This window comes from Rhinatrema bivittatum, chromosome 2 (genome assembly GCF_901001135.1).
Source record: "Rhinatrema bivittatum chromosome 2, aRhiBiv1.1, whole genome shotgun sequence".
Classification (NCBI taxonomy): Eukaryota; Metazoa; Chordata; class Amphibia; order Gymnophiona; family Rhinatrematidae; genus Rhinatrema; species Rhinatrema bivittatum.
The window spans coordinates 190,586,985-190,607,031 of NC_042616.1; the positions used below are offsets into that span (position 1 = coordinate 190,586,985).

At 48.0% G+C, this 20,047-nt stretch overlaps 1 protein-coding gene across 2 annotated transcripts in view; it reads left to right on the forward strand.

The window, feature by feature from the left end:
* TMEM106B (transmembrane protein 106B) overlaps window positions 1-20,047 on the forward strand; it is a 70,791-nt gene that overhangs the window by 15,890 nt on the left and 34,854 nt on the right. The window contains exon 1 of one of the 2 annotated variants that reach the window (XM_029588976.1): window positions 9,012-9,090. The exons of the other annotated variant lie outside the window; for it this stretch is intronic. The gene's annotated coding sequence lies outside the window, so the exon portion shown is untranslated. Of the gene's footprint in view, window positions 1-9,011; window positions 9,091-20,047 lie in introns of those variants that run through there. 2 annotated transcript variants of the gene reach the window in all.

Consider the following 20,047-nt stretch of genomic DNA (forward strand, 5'->3'; position numbering starts at 1 on the left):
GAGACCCACTGGTCCCGTGTCGTTCTAACTGCACAGGGAAGCCTGAAGCAGAGTCAGCAGCAGAAGCAGGTATAAACCATTACTCATCGAACTCCTGTTGGCTACACTTTGAAGAAAATCTCCCAGGAGGAAGTATGTGCTGTGGGGATAGGGGATCACATGGGGGCAATGGAGAACAAATGATTGTTTTAAATGCCTCACTGCACCACGATAAAGCAAAATTTTGCTTCTTTATATAAGGACCTTCATGTCACCCGTTCACAAGTTACTAGAATTTTTTCACATTTTAGCACATATGGGTCTTTCATCATCGGTCCACAATTATCCAAATTTTCTTTTTTTGTTTGGGATTTAGAATAATTGCATATAAACGGGTGGAAAAGATAAACTTCCCTGTATTTTGAAGGATAAACACTACCCAATGTGATATCACGTTTCATACATGCTGCATTAGGGGCTTAAATTGTAGTTCCACCATCAGTCTTCTTAGAGTTTACTAAGGGGTAGATTTTAAATACTTGCGTGATCGCGTACTTTTGTTCGTGCACCAGGCGCGAACAAAAGTACGCTGGATTTTATAAGATATGCGCGTAGCCGCGCATATCTTATAAAATCCAGGGTCTGTGAGCGCAAGGGGGTGCAAATTTGTGCAACCTGCGCGCGCCGAGCCCAGCGCGCGCTGCCTGTTCCCTCCGAGGCCGCTCTGATTTCGGAGCGGCCTCGGAGGGAACTTTCCTTCGCCCTCCCCCGGCCCTATCTAAACCCCCTCATAACTTTGCGCGCATCGCCGGCAGCCCCGCTCCGTCCTCCGGTCCCGGGGGCTGGTCCGGAGGCCTCGACCACGCCCCCGGGCCCACCCCCGAAACACCGTGGCACGCCCCCTCCCGCCCCTTTTCGAAAGCCCCGGGACTTACGCACGCCGGCGGCCTATGCAAAATAGGTGCGCTGGCGCGCGTAAATCCACAAGGATTTACGCGTGCGGGCCTTTTAAAATCCGCCCCTAAGATGGCAAACGGTGTGCTCGGCCCATTCCAGTAGCTCTCATCTTTACATGACGGCGGTTATGAAATATCATCCCATGATTCAGAAGGCAAAATTCTCGTTGACACCACCTACGCAGCCATTTGTCTCCAAAATGCAAGCTTCCCTGCCTGGGCCTTTATCCTTAACTGGGAGGATTGAGGAGAATACCATCTGTACACCTATCTGGTTCATCCGGTCTTCCAGAGCCATGAAGTCAGTTTTGATACGATCTGTGTGGTACCTCGCAGTATCATTCATGCCAACATGGATGAGTAGTATCAGATAGTAGTCAGTAGTCTTGAGAATTCTCGGCAATTTCTCCGTAATGGCTTGGATTTTGGCATCCGGCAGATTGCACACTTCCCGAAACAACAGGTCTGGTTGGCAGATGGATGAATCGAGTCACCAACTACTACCCTCAATCCACGAGACAGCCCAAGCACCAGCTGTCCCGAGGGAAACTTTGGAGGGAACCAGCTACTAGATGGTTTGATTAGTCTTTCACCCCTACACCCAGGTTGAATGACAGATTTGCACGTCAGGACCAACAAGGATCTCCACCAGCATTTCCCCTGGCTTTGCCCTGCCCAGGCATGGTTCACCATCTTTTGGATCCTATCATGTGCACTCATGCTCCACCTCCCTAATGGGGCAGACGAAATGGGCTGGTGGTGCCTATTTCGAGGCAATCTACGAAAAACTTAGAAACTGGTATTGACAGGTCAAAGCTCACTGTTGTGGATCAGGTGCTGCAAGTGAAAATGAAAAGAAGAGCTGTCAATTCCTGCAAGGAGTTTAGACCAGCCCTGGTTTTTGAAATTGCATCTCAGTACATACTGGTATTTGAAATTAGCACTGCAGGTACCAGAGTGCATTGTGATGGGGTTTGTCAAAACCAGGACTGACTTAAAATCTCCAAGAATTGGATGACTTGACAGCTATGAACAGTTCTTTCTGTGGATACATTATCCACTGTAAATAGATCTCATAATAATAATCCCAAGCAATCCAATTTGAATGATGGGCACTATGTAAATGGCCCTTTTTTGTAGCAAAATAATAAATTATATAAAGTAGTGTGCCATGTTAGTCCACTTATTCGCCTTTATTCCTGTAAATTATGGTAGGCAAAAGTCAACTGCCCCATTCAGCCAGGGCAGAGTCAGGGTGGGGGCCTAATATCGGTAAGAATTAAAATTGTGTACCCCTGTCCAGTTCTTAGTTTTGTTTTTCTGTTTATGACTTTATCAGTCATTGTATGATTTATAAACAAATAGCACAAAAGTATTTATTGTTGCTTGGCACTTCAAAGCAGATTTCACTCAAGTATTTCCCCTATCCCCTAGAAGTTTACAATCCGAGGGCCTAATTTACTAAGACACTCCTCCCATTGTGTCTACTGTAAAAATACTTAGCAAATCAGGCCCTGAGTTTGTACCCGAGGCAATGAAGAGTAAAGTGACATCCAAGGTCACAAAGAACAGTAGCAATATTTGAACCCTAACTTTTCTGGGTTGTAGTTCACTGCTCCAACCATTAGGCTATTACTCCTTCAAGCCAGTAGGGAAAGTATCCAGACACACAGTGTTGGGGATGCTTGACAACATACTGTAGCTTTGTAGGTGTGGGTGTAAGGTGTGGCTCTTGGTGGGGGGGGGGGAGGGTTTGTAGTGGGGCTATTTTTGTGGGGAATGGAGGGTGTGGGTGTATGGGGGGGATATAGGTGGGGTTGGTTGGGGATGTCTGTGTATATGCGTGGATGGGTGGATGTGGAAGGTATAGAGCTGTGTTTTGTGTGGGGATGTCTAGGGGCTGGGTGAGGTGTGTGTCTTTTTGGGTAGTGGGGATTGTATGTATGGGAGTTCTGAGGATATTTTGAGAGTATGGCTGTATTTGTAGGTAGCAGATGTAGTTGTGAGGGAACTGCATGCACAGGGTGTATGGAGGTATGGATGTGTATGTAAATATGGGGGTGTAAGGGTATATGTAGTTGTTAGTGTTGTTTATTTGAGTACGTTTGTATGTGTGTGCTTAATGTGTGGCAGGGTTGTGTACAAAGGGAGTTGTGGAATATCGGATTTTTGAGAATATGGCTGTTTGTGTAAGTAGGGAGTGTTGTGGTGTGTATCTATGAGGGTGTGTGTGGTTAGGGTGGATTCAGAAGCTGTCATTTATATTTCCTCTGTCTGTGGGTGTACTGAGCACAGGTTTATGGGTGGAGTGTGTGTGGAGGATGCATGAGTGGTGTGTACTTTGAAATGAGAAATTACTACTTACCTGATAATTTCCTTTTCTTTAGTTCAGTCAGATGAATCCAGAACAAGTGGGTTATACACTCTTACCAGCAGATGGAGATGGAGCAAGCTGACATTACAGTGTATATACCCCTGCAGTGACCTCAGCCCACCAGTATACTCTTCAAAACCAACTGTGGACAGACTAGTCAAAAATTTTGATTAAAAACAACTAACCATGTCAATACTGAGCCAACAGACAACACTGAGCTCTGTTAAGAACATAATATCACTAGTCTAGGGACTGGAGTAACACTTACCAGTAAACAGTGTAACATGAAGGCATACAGGAGGAACAATATGCAACTACATGACAGCCAAGAGAGGGAAGCTGGATTCATCTGAATGTCCTAAAGAAAAGGAAATTATCAGGTAAGTAGAAATTTCTCATTTCTTAGTGTCCAGTCAGATGAGCCCAGAACAAGTGGGATGTAACCAAGCTATTCCCGAATCGGGTGGGAGGCAGCCCGTGGTCCAGACAAAACCTCACAAGCAAAGGCTGCGTCCTCCTGGGCCTGAACATCCATGTGATATTACCTGGAAAAGGTGTGTAAGGAGGACCACGTTGCAGCTCGGCAAATGTTGATGGGAGACAAAAATTTCACTTCTGTCCATGACACTGCCTGAGCTTGAGTGGAATGAGCCTGAACTGGAGATTACTGAATCTTTGCAGAAGTCGGATTGCCTGTTTGTCCTTCATGGCAGTACTAGACAGGGAGAGCCAGCCTCGCGGGCTAATATAGCTCGCTGGATTAAGGTGGTAGTCACTGCTGCTTACGTGGATGCTGGGAAGCCATTGCATAGTCAGGATACCTGACAACATTTATTTATTTAAAAGTTTTTATATACTGCACGAATAAGGCATGTGTGTGCCCGTCTAGGCAGCTTACAGTAATACATTCATAATGTCAACAAAACAACATTCAAGTAAAATTAAAATACATCAAAGTGCGAGCGGAGTCTTTGTCATACTAGTGGTATGAATAAAATAACATGTCTCTTGACATCCAAGGGTTGCAACAGACAATACTCCTCTGCATCTCTTTCTTTATCCAGAGACAGCAGGGAGATGGTCTGGTTCAAGTGAAACGTAGTGACCACCTTCAGTAAAAAGGAACGAACAGTATACAGCTGTACAGATGAAATTTAATGTGGACAAGTGCAAGGTGTTGCATATAGGGAAAAATAACCCTTGCTGTAGTTACACGATGTTAGGTTCCATATTAGGAGCTACCACCCAGGAAAAAGATCTAGGCATCATAGTGGATAATACTTTGAAATTGTCGGCTCAGTGTGCTGCAGCTGAAGAGGTTAGGGCTGTTCAGCTTGGAGAAGAGATGGCTGAGGGGGAGTATGATAGAGATCTTTAAGACCAAGAGAGGTCTTGAACGAGTAGATGTGAATCAGTTATTTACACTTTCGAATAATAGAAGGACTAGGGGGCATTCCATGAAATTAGCAAGTAACACATTTAAGACTAATCGGAGAAAATTCTTTTTCACTCAACGCACAATAAAGCTCTGGAATTTGTTGCCACAGGAGGTGGTTAGTGCAGTTAGTGTAGCTGGGTTCAAAAAAGGTTTGGATAAGTTCTTGGAGGAGAAGTCCATTAATGGCTATTACTCAGTTATACTTGGGCAATAGCCACTGCTATTAACTGCATCAGTAGCATGGGTTCTTCTTAGTGTTTGGGTAATTGCCAGGTTCTTGTGGCCTGGTTTTGGCCTCTGTTGGAAACAGGATGCTGGGCTTGATGGACCCTTGGTCTGACCCAGCATGGCAATTTCTTATGTTCTTATGCCCCTGGAGTCACCAGGAGAAATGGCTCCCGGCAAGACAAGGCCTGCAATTCAGAAACCCTATGCACTAAAAAAATTGCCACAAGAAACACCGTTTTCAAAGTCAGCAACCGCAAGGACAGAGTATATAGCGGTCTAAACGTAGGGCCTGCCAAAGAATCCAATGCCAAAGTAAGACTCCACAGGGGCACCGGAAACCGCAAGAGAGGACGAAGATGTTTCACTCCTTTCAGGAAACAGGCCATCATCAGGATGAGCAGACAAGGATCCACCATTTACCTTACCCATGAAACAGGCGACAACCACTAGTTGTACCTTTAAAGAATTAAAAACCAAGCCTTTATTCAAGCCAATCTGCAAAAATTCCAAAATAAGCAGAATCTTGACCAAGGAAGGAAGAGCACCTCGATCCTCACACCAGGCCTCAAACACCCTCCAAACTTGCAGTAGGCCAAGGAAGTGGAGAACTTTCTAGCTCTTAGCAAGGTGGAAGTCACAGCGGCAGAGTATACACGTTTCAGCAAGCGAACCTTTTCAAGACGAAATAGTCAGATCTTCGTGAAGAATAGGTACCTGCTGCAACAGGTTCCTGTGGACTGGAAGTCGAAGAGGGGAATCACCAGGAGCCTCCGCAGATCTGCATAGCAGTCTCCTGGAATAATCTGGAGCACTGGCCCCCATGGTGTTCGATCCTGCAAATCAATCTGCCCAACATGGGCCTTGGAAGAAAGGTATACAGAAATTTGTCTTCCGGCCACTCCTGCACTAGGGCATCAACCCCCAATTAATTTGGATCCCTTCTGCGGCTGAAGAATTGTGGAACCTTTGTGTTGTGCAGATCGCCAACAGGTGCATAAACAGGAGACCCTAGTGATCCCAAATCAGCTGAAACTGACAACGCCCACTCTTCTGGATCCAGACTCTCTCTGCTGAGAAAGTCTGCTCTGACGTTTGCCTGCAATTTGTGAGGCTGAGATCATTTGTAGATGCACCTCCGCCTATTCCATAAGATGATCTATTTCCAGTGACACCAGCTGGCTCTTGGTCCCTCCTTGCCGATTGATGTAAGCCATGGTCGTTGCACTGTCCGACATTATTTGGACTGACTGAACATGCAGCCGTCGCCAAACTGCAAACATGCCAACGGGACGGCCCTGGCTTCCAGCCGATTGATGTTCCAAAAAGATTCTTCTGTACTCCAATGCCCTTGTGCCGTCAGCTCCTGACAGTGAGCTCCCCAACCTCAGAGACTCACATCCTTTGTCAGCATTAGCCAATCTGGTGGGGACAGGGAGACTCCCTTTTGTAGATGATCCACCTGCAGCCACCACTGCAGTTGGGAGGATACCTCCTTCGACAGGTGGAGCCGAACCGAATAGTCCTGAGACTGCAGATTCCACCTAGATAGCAGGGAGCGCTGAACAAGATGCATAATCGCCCTCGCCCATGGCACCACTTCCAAGGTCGTTGCCATTAACCCAAGAACCTGCAGATAAGACCATACAGTTGGGTACAGAGTGTTCAACAACAGATGGACTTGAGTTAGCAACTTCCAAATTAGTGCTTCCGGTAGGTACACCTTGCCCTGTTGTGTGCTGAACCGAACCCCTAGGTATTCCAGTGACTGAGTAGGCTGAAGGCTGCTCTTGGCTAAATTCACCACCGAACTCCCGCAACAAGGAAATCACCTTGCGAGTTACCAGGCGGCTCTCTTCCATAAAATTTGCGCGAATCAGCCAGTCATTCAAATACGGGTGCTGCAACTACCACCATTACCTTGGAAAAGGTCCTGGGAGCAGTGGCCAGACCAAAGGGCAGTGCCTGAAACTGAAACTGGCTACCCAAAACTGCGAACCACAGGAAGCGCTGATGCTCTAATTGGATGGGAATGTGAAGATAAGCCTTGGACAGATCCAAGGAGGTCAGGAATTCCCCCGACTGCACAGCCATTATTACCGAGTACAATTTTCCATGCAAAAATGCTTCACTCGCAGATGACGGTTGACACATTTTGAGGTTCAGGATGGGACGAAAGGTGCCCTCCTTCTTTAGCACAATGAAATAAATGGAATACTGCCCTGTATTTTCTTGAGACACAGGCACTGGGTCCACAGCCCTCAGACTGAGGAGCCTTGTCAACATAACCTCCACCTCGTGCTTCTTCTGAGAGTGGCAGGGAGACTCCATGAACATGTCCTGAGGAATACTACGAAACTCCATCGCATATCCGTCAAGTATTATCTCCACGACCCACTAATTCGATGTAATCTCGACCCACCACTGAAAAAAGAGGAAGAGACGACCCTTTATCTCCTGTTCCCAGGAGTGGGATGGCAAACCTTCATTGGGAGGGTTGGAAGGGTTCACCACCCAAGTCTGCGCCTCATCTAGGTACACATTGCTAAAACGTAAGTGCGTAGCCACTATGTGGCACTTAATGTGGGCACTCAAAGCATAAAGCTTTACTGTGCGCCCAAAAACTGGGTACACACTTGGATGCATAGCGAGGCACACACGCCGAACCGACAAGCCTATAGAGGGCAGCCTAATAAAGTACACAAAAAGCCATTGCTGCCTACCATAGAGTGTGCAGCAAAAGCCTTGGAGCAGGGCCTAGCCTAGATAGGCTGCTCAACCCGCCAGGCTGCCCATGTCCTTAGGAAAGGCACGCTGAGCACAGAGACCGGAGGGAGGAGGAAGCCTTGCAAGTAAAACCTCCCGCTAAGTCTTTGTAGATTTTTTTTTTTTTTAACTTACCAGAGCTCAGCCTTTTCTGGCTGAGCACAGAGATGGTCTCCGGCTCAGGGGGTAGAGGACATTTGCCATCATCACCACATTCGGCTTCCAGGACCAGCTGCCTTTCAGCTTCTCAAGCAGCTAAGCCCATGCCAGAAAACTAGCTACTGGGCCAAGGAACACCTCTGAGGGACGGACCATTTGGTATCACCACAGGAGAACAGGGTGGTAATTTTCTTCCTTAATTCTCCTTCTTAAAATTGAAGCAATCCCCAGTGAAGAAATGCACATCCAATATCTGCTGGAGACCAATACTGGCAGGCTGAGGTCACTGCAGGGGTATATATACTGTGCCTTCAACTTGCTCCATCTGCTGGTAGGAGTGCATAGCCCACTTGTTCTGGATTCATCAGACTGGACCCCAAGAAAGTGCATATTTGTGCTATCTTTGCCATTTGCTTCAGTTATTTTCCCTTTCTCTGCCTGCGTTGCTCTGCCCTAACGTGCTAGTTAAGAGGGGACGGGGGGGGGGGGGGGGGGGGGGGGGGGAGAAAAGGTGGAGACTTTGGGAATGCAGCGCTGGTCAGCATTATAGTAGTTTGAACAACTTTTAACAGGTACCCATAGAATGTAAGGGGAAATTTTTTTTTCGGGAAGCTTATGTCTCTTAAAATACTGTTCTGTTTCTGATTTTCACACTCATCTGAGATATTCATATTTGCTTCCTGAATGCCAGATTTGGTGAATTTCTACCCCGTTTTGAAGCGTAATTGTGCTTGCAACCAGACGAGCGGTCATCGATCACTTCCACATGATTTTTTTCCAATATTCCTTATGTTGGAAAGCACAAAAGGACAAGAGATACAGATTCGCGCGCACCCTTTTACAAGACGTGGATTCGTCGGAGATCTATTCTGCTTTTCTTGACAGGTTGACTTTTTAAAACGAACACTCTTATGCAGTCTAACGTATTCCCCGCGTCTACACCCCATAACACAAAATAACCGGTAGCGCAACCAACCCCCTCCAATCGCTGCTTCCGCTCAGCAACAGTCGAACAGAATGCACGCGCGCGCGCGCAGCAACGCGACTCTATAGTACGCATGCGCCCTGCTGCAGCTCGTAAGGCGAGGAAGCACGCACACCACGCTCGTGCAGTGTTACGCGCATGCGTAATACGCCGTGTTGCTGTGACCGGAGGTGAGGCAGAAGCTTGGCGCAGATCATCTCGGGAACAGGTGAGTACGGAGGTCGCGGGGGTGGGATTTTTAGGTAGTTACATCGCACTGCTGTTTTCTGTCCTGCTTGCACGGAGTCGGAACAGGGGCTGCATTTTCTCGTTGTGTAGACACCCCCTCCCCCACGGGAGGGGATATACAGTGTGCCGATGACCACGCTCCCCCCCAAACCCCTGCTCGCTGGATCCTTTGCTGTAAACGTCTCGTGAGCGCCCGCCCTGCCGGCCGCTCACCTTCTGGCCAAGCGTGCATGCCGTCGCCGTCCGGGCTCCTCAGCTACTTCGGAGTTATTACGAGCACGATTTTTCACGCTCTCCCCTTTGCCGCGCTGTTATGGGGTTGCTTTTGTTCCCCAGTGGGGTTATACCCACGGGAATGCAATCCCTCTCCTGTAAGAATCTGGAGCCTTCTGCGTCCAGCGGGGGTCAGAATAAGAAAATTATTTTCTGCACGGTGTGGAGAGGGGTTCCAGGGAATGCCCACGGATGTATGCTTCCCATTACCTGCGCTTTTGATCAGCTTCCTTGTTGCTAGCTCGTACAAGTCCGATTGTACTTGGTTTATACTAATCTCTTTCGAATTTCGCGTTCTCATTCGTGTGGCAGACTTGTTGTTGCGCCTTAGCCTGGCCGCTGTATGGAGGGATCCGTCTTCTTCTTGGAGTTTGTTGATGATTAACATTTGTGCTTTAGAATGGCAATCCTCCATTCTGATTGGCCTAGTGGACAGATTGTAAACAACAAAGGCCTACAATGGTCATTATGGGTTATTGTTTTGTCTCTGCGCAGGAGCCCTTTATGCAGTCATGTGTTCTTTGGTGACTACTGATAATAGCCCGTTTTAGAGTTATGGATAGGCTTTTCTTTTCTTTTTTACCTACCGTAAGTAAGTGGTATATTTCATGACGTCAGTTATGTGTTTAACGGTTTATGAGGTGCCTTATTGAACTCCATTTTGGAGACTCGAAAGGCAGATTAGAAATGTTTAAATTCCCATTGACAGGTCTTCCCTGCATCAACTTAAAAATGCATCCCCAAAAATATGGCTGTATTGTTTTGCTTTCACAAACAATTTTTTCAGTCCCTGTTTGACAAATAAATTAAGACTTGCCTTACTGGGTCAGACCGAGTGTTCATCAAGCCCAGCATCCTGTTTCCAACAGTGGCCAATCTGGGTACCAAGTACCTGGCAAGATCCCATACAGTAAATAGATCCTATGCTGCTGTCACGCAGCGAAGTGACTATTTCTGGGGATGATAACTTTCAAACAGCCATGTGGGTGTACATGTATGCCAGCTTACACCCAGAGATGGTGGCATTTTATGATATACTCGTGTGTGATATAAAATTGGCTGTATGCATGTACATGTGCACACATTTTAATATGGACAATACGCGTGCAAATGCCGGCTCTACCGCATAAGTGAGAGGGATTTTATTAGATATGCGCATTTGTTAGCAATTTTTAATAAAAATATATTTGTTGGAAGGCAGTTGGTTAAATATAAAAACATAGGGTAATGGAGTATTACCAGTTAACAAATATATGAAATATGAAACCACCAGCCTTTCCATAAAAATTATTTTTTTCAAAAAAAATATTTTTCGAAAGGATAATTATTAAATACATCTTGTAAAGGACAAAATAAGTGTTCCCCAAAAAATGTTTTTGATATAGGTAATCAGTTTGTTGATCAAGGTGACTTACTTATTTTGACATTTGAGGTTTGTCATCTTGTTGTGGCAGTATATATATTGTTTTTTCACACCTATGTCCTGAGCATGCTCTTTTAAATTTTTTTATTTGAGCATGTACCAGGAGATACGCACGTACTTGTGCAATTTTTAAAATCCATGCAGCACATGCCCGCGTGAGACGCGCGTTATCTCCCGGCTTTGGCTCGCATAGGACATTTAAAATTGACCTTTAAGTCTACTTGGTTAATAGCAGTTTATGGACTACTTCAGGAATTTTTCCAAACCATTTTTAAAACCAGCTACTCTAACTTCTTCAGGAATGAATTCTTTCAAATATTTTCCATGATTTTTCCTGGCACTGAAGTCACTCACCGGTCTATAGTTTCCCAGGTCACCCCTGGAGCCCTATTTAGAGATTGGGGTTACATTGATCGCCCTCCAGTGTTTGGGTACAGTGGACAATTTTAATGATAGTTTAGAAATTACTAATAATCAGCAGTTTCATATTTGAGTTCTTTCAGAACTCTGGGATGTATATCATCTGCTTCACGCAATTTTTTACTCTTTAGTTTATCAATCTGTCTTATTACATCTTCTAGCTTTATTGTAACTTGTTTCAGTTCTTCTGAATCATCACCATGGCATACATTTTCCAGCACAGGTATCTCCCTGTTATCCTCTTCAGTAAACACCGATGCAAAGAATTCATTTAGTCTTTCTCAATGGCCTTATTTTACCTAAGTGCCCATTTATTTTTTATTTTATTTATTTACTATTAATCGCTGTCCAGACCAAATCTTCCAAAGTGATTTACAACAAAATTAAAACAATCAAATTCCAATCAAAGACAAATAATAAAAATAAAAAAATCATGTATTATTCATCTAATTCACAGGTCGATACAGTTATGCCGCGTTAGAAAGAGTGCGGCAGTGCCAGGCGCAGTTCTTTTCACCTACCGCTCAATACTCTCTTCAAATTGCATGCAAATGCATGCTGCGTCTGCGAAGCGTTAGGCGAAGGTTAGGCCCGCACAACCCATTTTACTGTATAGGCGCTAATACAGCGCCTATACAGTATCCTGGGTGCGCTGGTACCTGTCATTTCAAATGACATTTGAAATGACAGGCACCAGGAAGTGGATGGTTCCCCCCCTCCCGAAGCAAGGCGCAGGGCGAAAATTAAAATGGGAATAAAGTGTAAAAAATGGGGGTAAAACCAAAGGGAGTAAAGTGTAAAAAACCATGGACGACCTCCATATTAATCTTGCAGCGTAAGTTGTTTATATATATGTATAAATTCCTGTCACTTTCCGAATCCCCCAGGCGTGCGGTCATCGAGGCGGCGGCGGGAGCCGGCAGGCGGGCGCCCGTTCATCCAGGCGGCGGTGGGGGCAGGTGGGCGCGCGTTGGATCCCGTGCAATTTCGGCGCTCAAGGCGTGACGTCACGATGCTTGACGTCACGGCATGTGACTGCCTTGAACGCCGAAATTGCACGGGCGTAAACAGGCGTGCATTCATTCACTGCCGGCGGGGGCTGCCGGAGGCCACTTTCGCCGCCGGCTCCCTCCGCCTGGATGAATGCACGCCCTCCCGCCCGCTCCGGCCGCGGCCTAGATCGAACACGCGCCCGCCCGCCGGCTCCCACGGGCGCCCGCCGGCTCCCGCCACCGCCTCGATGACCGCATGCCTGGGGGATTCGGAAAGTGACAGGTATTTATACATATATATAAACAACTTACGCTGCAATGTTAATATGGAGGTCGTCCATGGTTTTTTACACTTTACTCCCTTTGGTTTTACTCCCATTTTTTACACTTTATTCCCGTTTTAATTTTTGAACACCACACTAACACCAAGTAGAGGATAGGCGGTAAACTAACAGGTTAAGGACGCGGCAAAATAGCGGGTTACAAAGGAGATAATCTGAGCGTGCGTCACAGTATCGGAGGGGAATAGCTAATTCCTTCATTAAACAGCTAATTCGTTCATTTACATATCATATACATGCTGGGTGCGGAAAGGGTTATGGGTCTGTTTTAAGAAGCGCTAAGGACGCGTGAAACTGGAGACTGTATCGCAGGATCGCCTTACGCGTCCGAATTGTGCGCTCACAGCGGGTTACAGACGGGAAATCTTCAACCGCACGTTACAGTATCGATCTGTCAGTGTTTCTCAACGGGTGTGCTGCAACTGTCTTCAGTTTCCCCTTCCTCAACATCTGGCCTGCAGGATATCCTCCCGCTGGCAGGGGGAGTCAGAGCAGCGCTTACTTTCTGCTGTTTTGTTTTTCCCCTCTGCTGGCTCTCCTCTGCAGCTGAAATGGCATGGGGGGACCCTTTCTTTTCACAAGTCCTTCTGGTCCCATGCAGTTACGGTTTTCAAAGGGGAAACAGACATAGAAGAAAGAAGCAACTGCTGGAAGAAGAAGCTGAATTTGCTAGGAAGCTGGGGGTATTTGGGGAGAGGGAAGGAAAGGAAAGAGAAAGTATTGATGCCAAGGAGGCAAGAGGGTAGGAAAAAGAAGGGGCGTGAAGTGGAGTGAGAGGGTTGGAGATTATATTGGGGAGGGGTGGAAGGAGAGGGTAGAAAAGGGAAGGTGATGGGAATGATGTCAGGGGGATGGAGGGAACAGGTAGGAAGGGAAGGTGATGGTGCCAGGAGGATAGAGGGAGAGAGCACAGAGGGGAAGGTGATGGTGATGATGCCAGTGGGATGGAGGGAGAGAGAAGGGAGAGGAAGGTGATAATACCAGGGAGTGAGGGGAGAGAACAGGAAAGAGATGATGCAGTGGGTAAAAGGGAGAGAAAAGAGATGAAGTTGATGCTAGGGGGTAGAAAGAAAGGGAAGAGAAAGATGGTGCTGGGGGAGAGGGATAGGAGGAGAAGTGATGATACCAGGCGGGGGGAGGGGGGAAGAGGGAAGGTGAAGAGAAAGGGATGATGCCAAAGGTAGTAGAGAGAAAATGAAGATGGCGTGAAGGGAGGGGAAAAGATGGTGATGATGTGAGGGGTGGGAGAGGGAAGAGAAAAGGTGATACGGGGTGGAGACTGAAGATGATAATGCTAGGTGGGGGGGGGGGGGGGGGGGGGAAGGTGCTGGTGTGCCATGATGAAGTGATCCCAATGCCAGGTGTGCCATAACACAAAAAAGATTGGGAACAACTGACCTAACTGATACAATATTCCTAGGCAATCTCCTGCATAAATTCAAACACTGCTTATTATGCAATTTAAAATAGGCAGTATAATATCTACAATCATTCCTTAATAAAATGTATGTCCCCATATCATTACTAAAAGTCACCAATCATATGAGAGGTTTTCAAAGCCTTTTATAACCTCCACAGATCCTCCTCTTCTCTCAAATTTAATGAAAGCCTATTCTACAATTGTGGAACCACCCCAGAGAAGGATCTAGCTTGTAAGTGAGAGTGGTGAAATGTTTTAAATGCATGGGCCTATAGTAAATACTAGAGATGTGAATCGTGTCCTCGATCGTCTTAACGATCGATTTCAGCTGGGAGGGGGAGGGAATCGTATTGTTGCCGTTTGGGGGGGGTAAAATATCGTGATAAATCGTTAAAATCGTTAAAAATCGTTTAAAACCCGCTAAAACCCACCCCCGACCCTTTAAATTAAATCCCCCACCAAATAACTTAAATTACCTGGTGGTCCAGCGGCGGTCCGGAACGGGCTCCTGCTATTGAATCTTGTTGTCTTCAGCCGGCGCCATCTTCCAAAATGGCGCCGAAAAATGGCGGCGGCCATAGACCAACAGGATTCGACGGCAGGAGGTCCTTCCGGACCCCCGCTGGACTTTTGGCAAGTCTTGTGGGGGTCAGGAGGCCCCCCCAAGCTGGCCAAAAGTTCCTGGAGGTCCAGCGGGGGTCAGGGAGCGATTTCCCGCCGCGAATCGTTTTCCGTACGGAAAATGGCGCCGGCAGGAGATCGACTGCAGGAGGTCGTTCAGCGAGGGTTCCGGCGCCTCGCTGAACGACCTCCTGCAGTCGATCTCCTGCCGGCGCCATTTTCCGTACGGAAAACGATTCGCGGCGGGAAATCGCTCCCTGACCCCCGCTGGACCTCCAGGAACTTTTGGCCAGCTTGGGGGGGGCCTCCTGACCCCCACAAGACTTGCCAAAAGTCCAGCGGGGGTCCGGAAGGACCTCCTGCCGTCGAATCCTGTTGGTCTATGGCCGCCGCCATTTTTCGGCGCCATTTTGGAAAATGGCGCCGGCTGAAGACAACAAGATTCAATAGCAGGAGCCCGTTCCGGACCGCTGCCGTTCCGGACCGCCGCTGGACCACCAGGTAATTTAAGTTATTTGGGGGGGGGGTTCGGGAGGGTGGTGGATTTAATTTAAAGGGTCGGGGGTGGGTTTTAGCGGGTTTTAGTGTGCCGGCTCACGATTCTAACGATTTATAACGATAAATCGTTAGAATCTCTATTGTATTGTGTTTCATAACGGTTTAAGACGATATTAAAATTATCAGACAATTTTAATCGTCGTAAAACGATTCACATCCCTAGTAAATACCTTCTAGTTGATCTTAAATCTCTAGTGGCCCTATGGCATTTCAAATGATTTTCTAGCTGTTTAGGGCCTGCTCCTCTTAGTGTTTTGAATGCCAAAGAAAGAAAGGCTTTTAAATTTACATATGGCATTCATCGGGGGCCAACGAAAATACAATAACAATAGACTAGCTAAAGTACTCCTAGTACTCCCAGTAACAATACGAACCGCCGTATTCTGAATCATTTTGTAATTTCCACATTAACTTCATTGGAAGTCCCCAAAACAGAGCATTACAGTAATCAATGTACGGGAGATCCAGAGTATAAGCCACAGATCTTAACACAGAAAAATCCAAAAAAGGTATAATTTGCCATAGCATTTTAGTCCTCACATATCTATTTCTAATCAAATGCATAACATGTTTCTCCTAGTCCTCACAGCTGGGTGACATCATCAGATTGAGCCCAGCATGGAAAACTTTTGTCAAAGTTTCTAGAACTTTGGCATACTGAGCATGCCCGGAATGCCACTATCCGCACATCCACGCGGGGTCTCCCTTCAGTCTCTCTCTTTTTTTTTTTTTTTTCCCCGTGAAGTAATTGCCTCGTGGTGGTGGAGCTCTGCTCTGTAGTCATTTTTCAAAGGTTTTCCCGGTCGTTTCTCTACTCTGTCTTATGCCGGGTCTCTCTTCTTCGGTAGGTGTTCGTCCAGCGGCGTGGTAGATGTTTGTGGGTTTTTTGTGTTTCCCTTTGTTGCGACCGATTCCCAGCATGTCGCTCCTTAGTGGCTGCTAGCCATTGATGGCTCGCCTGCTGTTTTTTATGCCATCGTCTGGTTTTCGACGCTGCCCCCAGTGTCCACGGACCATGTCTCTCACTGATCACATGAGATTTGTAACCCCTGCCTGGGGGCGTCGCACAATGTCTGCGGGTGCCGTCTGTGTGATCAGATAATCCCCAAAGACCGTTGTGCTCGGCTAGACAAAACGGAGAAGCTTTTTGGGTCCAAAAAATCTGATCTATCTACTCCAGCATCGGAGACTTCAATACCTTGAGGCCGAGGGGAGCCGTTGGATACACCATCCCTTTCCACTCCCCCAACGGGCCCATCTCGAGAGAGGAGCCAGAGATAAGCCGTCTCCGGTGTCATCGCATTCCAAGACATCGGGGTCTTCAGCTTCCTTGGCGCCAGGGAAAGACCGGGCAGAGCACTGTGAGAAGTCCTGTAAATGCCGTCACCGGTCACCATCAGTGCACGTCTCCGGAACCGGTGCGGCAGCAGCGGTCGCCGTGCCACAACTAAAGCGGCCCCATGGGGAAGAGGCGTCGTCCTCCTCTATCAGACCCTGGAGCCCCAGGCATTCCTCACCGATGACTGTGCTGGACACCAAGCCTCCCGAGGCTCCGGTTATGCCGCCTCCTTTGTCCTTTCTAACTTCACCGGACTTTCATTGTTACTCTCTGTGTCCCCGGTGCCTTCAGGGCCACGGTCAGTGAGCGCAGGTCCCCCACTGACCTCGCCTGTGGATTTCAGTGAGGCGGAAGCTCCATATGATTCGTGGAGGGGACAATACTTCCAAGTTTGAGTATGCGCCCCCCCCCCCCGAGAAGCAGTGTCGGTCTTCAGCAGACAACTTAACCTTTGCCGGTTTCGTGCGCACCATGGCAGAGTCTATTCCCTTCCAACTCCTGATGGAAGAGGATGCCAGATATCACATGTTGGAGGTGATCCAGTTTGATACACCAAAAGAGGTAGTAGTTCCCGTGCATGAGATCTTCAAGGAGTTGCTCCTACACATCTGGGACCATCCTGTATCTGTGTCACCGGTAAACAGGAAGGCTGACACTGTCTATCTTGTATACAAGTCCCTGGGTGTTGAGTGGTGTCAGCTCCCCCACCAGTCAATGGTAGTGGAATCTGCCCTCAAAAAGGCCATATGGTCCTGGACTCATGCTTTCGTGCCTCTGGGTTGAGAATATAGGGAATGGAATGCACTGGGTAGGAAGATGTTCCAGGGGGCAATGTTAATAGCCCGTATTGCCTCCTAGCAGTTGTGTATGGCCCAGCATTCCTGGAACCTCTGGAAGCGGGTTCAGGAATTGGCGGAATGCCTCCCTCAGCAGCAGCAGGATGCATTCCTGGTGCTGGTCCAGCAAGACTTTGAATGTAGTAAGCACGAGGTGTGTTCAATGTATGACATTTTCAAGACATCAGCTCACATAGCTGCAGCGGCATCAGAGCCCGCAGGATGGCTTGGCTCAGAGCTTCAGATCTCCGTCCAGAGGTAGAGGAGAAGCTGGCGGACCTCCCCTGTACAGGGAAAAATCTTTTTGGGGATAAGGTCTGAGATGCTGTGGCTCAGCTAAAGTATCATAATGAGCATCTTTGGGCTAGTACCTCGGGGCACCCCCCCCCCCCCCCCCCCCCCCCGGCTAGAAAATCGGCAAGGGGCTCGAAGGTCTTTCTAGTGCCACAGGAAGTATTACCCTCCGGTTTCCCGTGTGTGTCCTCTAGAGGCCGCTCCAAGCACCCACAGACCCTTAGACCTCAAGCAGCACCTCAGCCAAGCCCTGCTACAGGGTTTTGACTGGGAGAGAGGGAGTGCAATCTAGTTACTTTTAGGGATGTGAATCATGTGCCCAATCGTCTTAACGATCGGTTCGGCTGGAGGGAGAAAAAAATCTGATCGGTTGAGATGTGAATCGGAATCGGTTCCGATTCACATCGTTAATTTTTTTTTTAGTGAGGCTCGACCCTTTAAAATTGACCCCTTACCTTCCCCCACCCTCCCGAACCCCCCAAAAACCTTTTACGAGTGCCTGGTGGTCCAGTGGGGGTGCGGGGACCGATCTCCCGCTCTTGGGCCATTGGCGCCATTTGGCTGCCACTCAAGAATGGCGCCGATGGCCCGATAAAAAGAAAAACCCACCCTCCCGATCCCCCGAAACATTTTAAAATTACCTGGTGGTCCAGTGGTGGTCCCGGGAGCGATCTCCCGTTCTCGGGCCGTCGGCTGCCACTCATAAAGATGGTGCCAATGGCCCTTTGCCCTTACCATGTGACAGGGTATCCGTGCCATTGGCCGGCCCCGTCACTTGGTAGGAGCACTGGATGGCCGGCGCCATCTTTGAGTGGCAGCCGACGGGCCGAGAACGGGAGATCGCACCCGGGACCACCACTGGACCACCAGGTAATTTTAAAATGTTTTGGGGGGATCAGGAGGGTGGGGGAAGCTAAGGGGTCATTTTTAAAGGGTCGGGTGGGTTTTTCTTTTTTATCTGGCCGATGACCGATTCCATCGGCCCTTGGCACCGGTCCCTCCAGTAAGAGGCCGTCTGAGATTCTTTCTGGATCGCTGGCTAATGATCACCTTGAATTAGTGGTTCCTCCATCATTCACCAGGGGTATCGTTTAAACTTCCTGAGTGCGCCTAGGGTTGCTCCCCTGTGCCCCTCTTGGGGTCAGTCTTCCCATCAGGCAGTACTGTTGTCTGAGCTCTCTGCCCTCAGACAGGCCAGGGCAGTCAAGCCAGTTACTCTGCAGCAGCAAAGAATGGTATTTTACTCCCAATATTTCCTGATCCCCCAAGAGGACTGGGGGACTCCGCCCCATCCTAGATCTGAGAGCTTTGAACAGTTTTCTCAAACGAGAGAAGTTCAAGAGGTCTCCCTCAGTACTCTAACCCCTCTCTTGCAGAGGGGGGACTGGCTTTGCTTCTTCGATCTTAGACAAACATGTAGCTCACATTCAGATCTCCTACAGTCACTGGTGGGCATTTTCAATACAGGGTGCTGCCATTTGGTCTTGCCTCAGCGTCTTCAGCAAATATATAGCGCTGGTGGGAGCACATCTGCGCCATTTGGGAGCACAGGTGTTCTCCTACTTGGGCGACTAGTTAATCAAGAGCAATTCCCAAAGAATGCTTCAGTCCCTGTGCTTGACCATCCAGGTGCTGGAAAAGACAATGTTAGAACAGACTTTCTTAGCAGGCAGAGTCTGGACCCAGGGGAAATTGGTATTGTCAGACGAGGCATTTCAGCTAATAATAGATAGCTGGGGCCGTCCGTTTCTGGACTTGCTGGCAACTTCTCGCAGTTCAAAGGTTCCTTGATTCTTCAGTCGCAGGAGAAATCCGAAGTCATTGGGCAACGATGCTCTTATGTAGGAATGGCTGGAGGACAAGCTGCTGTATGCATTTCCCCCCATGGCCCATGTAGGGCAGAATGATTCGGAGGGTCGAGAGTCACAGAGGGATGGTGTTTCTGGTGGCACCAGATTGGCCCCGGAGACCATTGTATGCAGAACTGCGAAGTCTCCTGGTAGACCCCCCCCCCCCCCCCCCCCCCCCTGGTTTTTGGCACTCAGTGATCTGTTGAGGCAGGGGCCTGTTCTTCATGAAAATCTGACTCTATTTTTCTTACGGTATGGCCCTTGAGAGGTCTCGCTTGCTGAAGTGTAGATAATCTACTGTGGTGTTTGCCAACTTGCTACTAGCGATAAAGATCTCCTCTTCCTTAGCTTATGTGTGGGTTTGGCGAGTGTTTGAGGCTTGGTGTGAATATTGAGGGGGTTCTTCCTTGTTCAGTTAAGATCCCGCTCATTTTGGAATTTTTGCAGGATGGATTGATTAAAAGGTTGGCCCTTAATTCCTTAAAGGGATCAGGTGAATGGTGGACCCTTGTCGGCTCATCCAGATGTGGCCCATTTTTTGAAAGGAGTGAAACATTTTCGTCCTCCTTT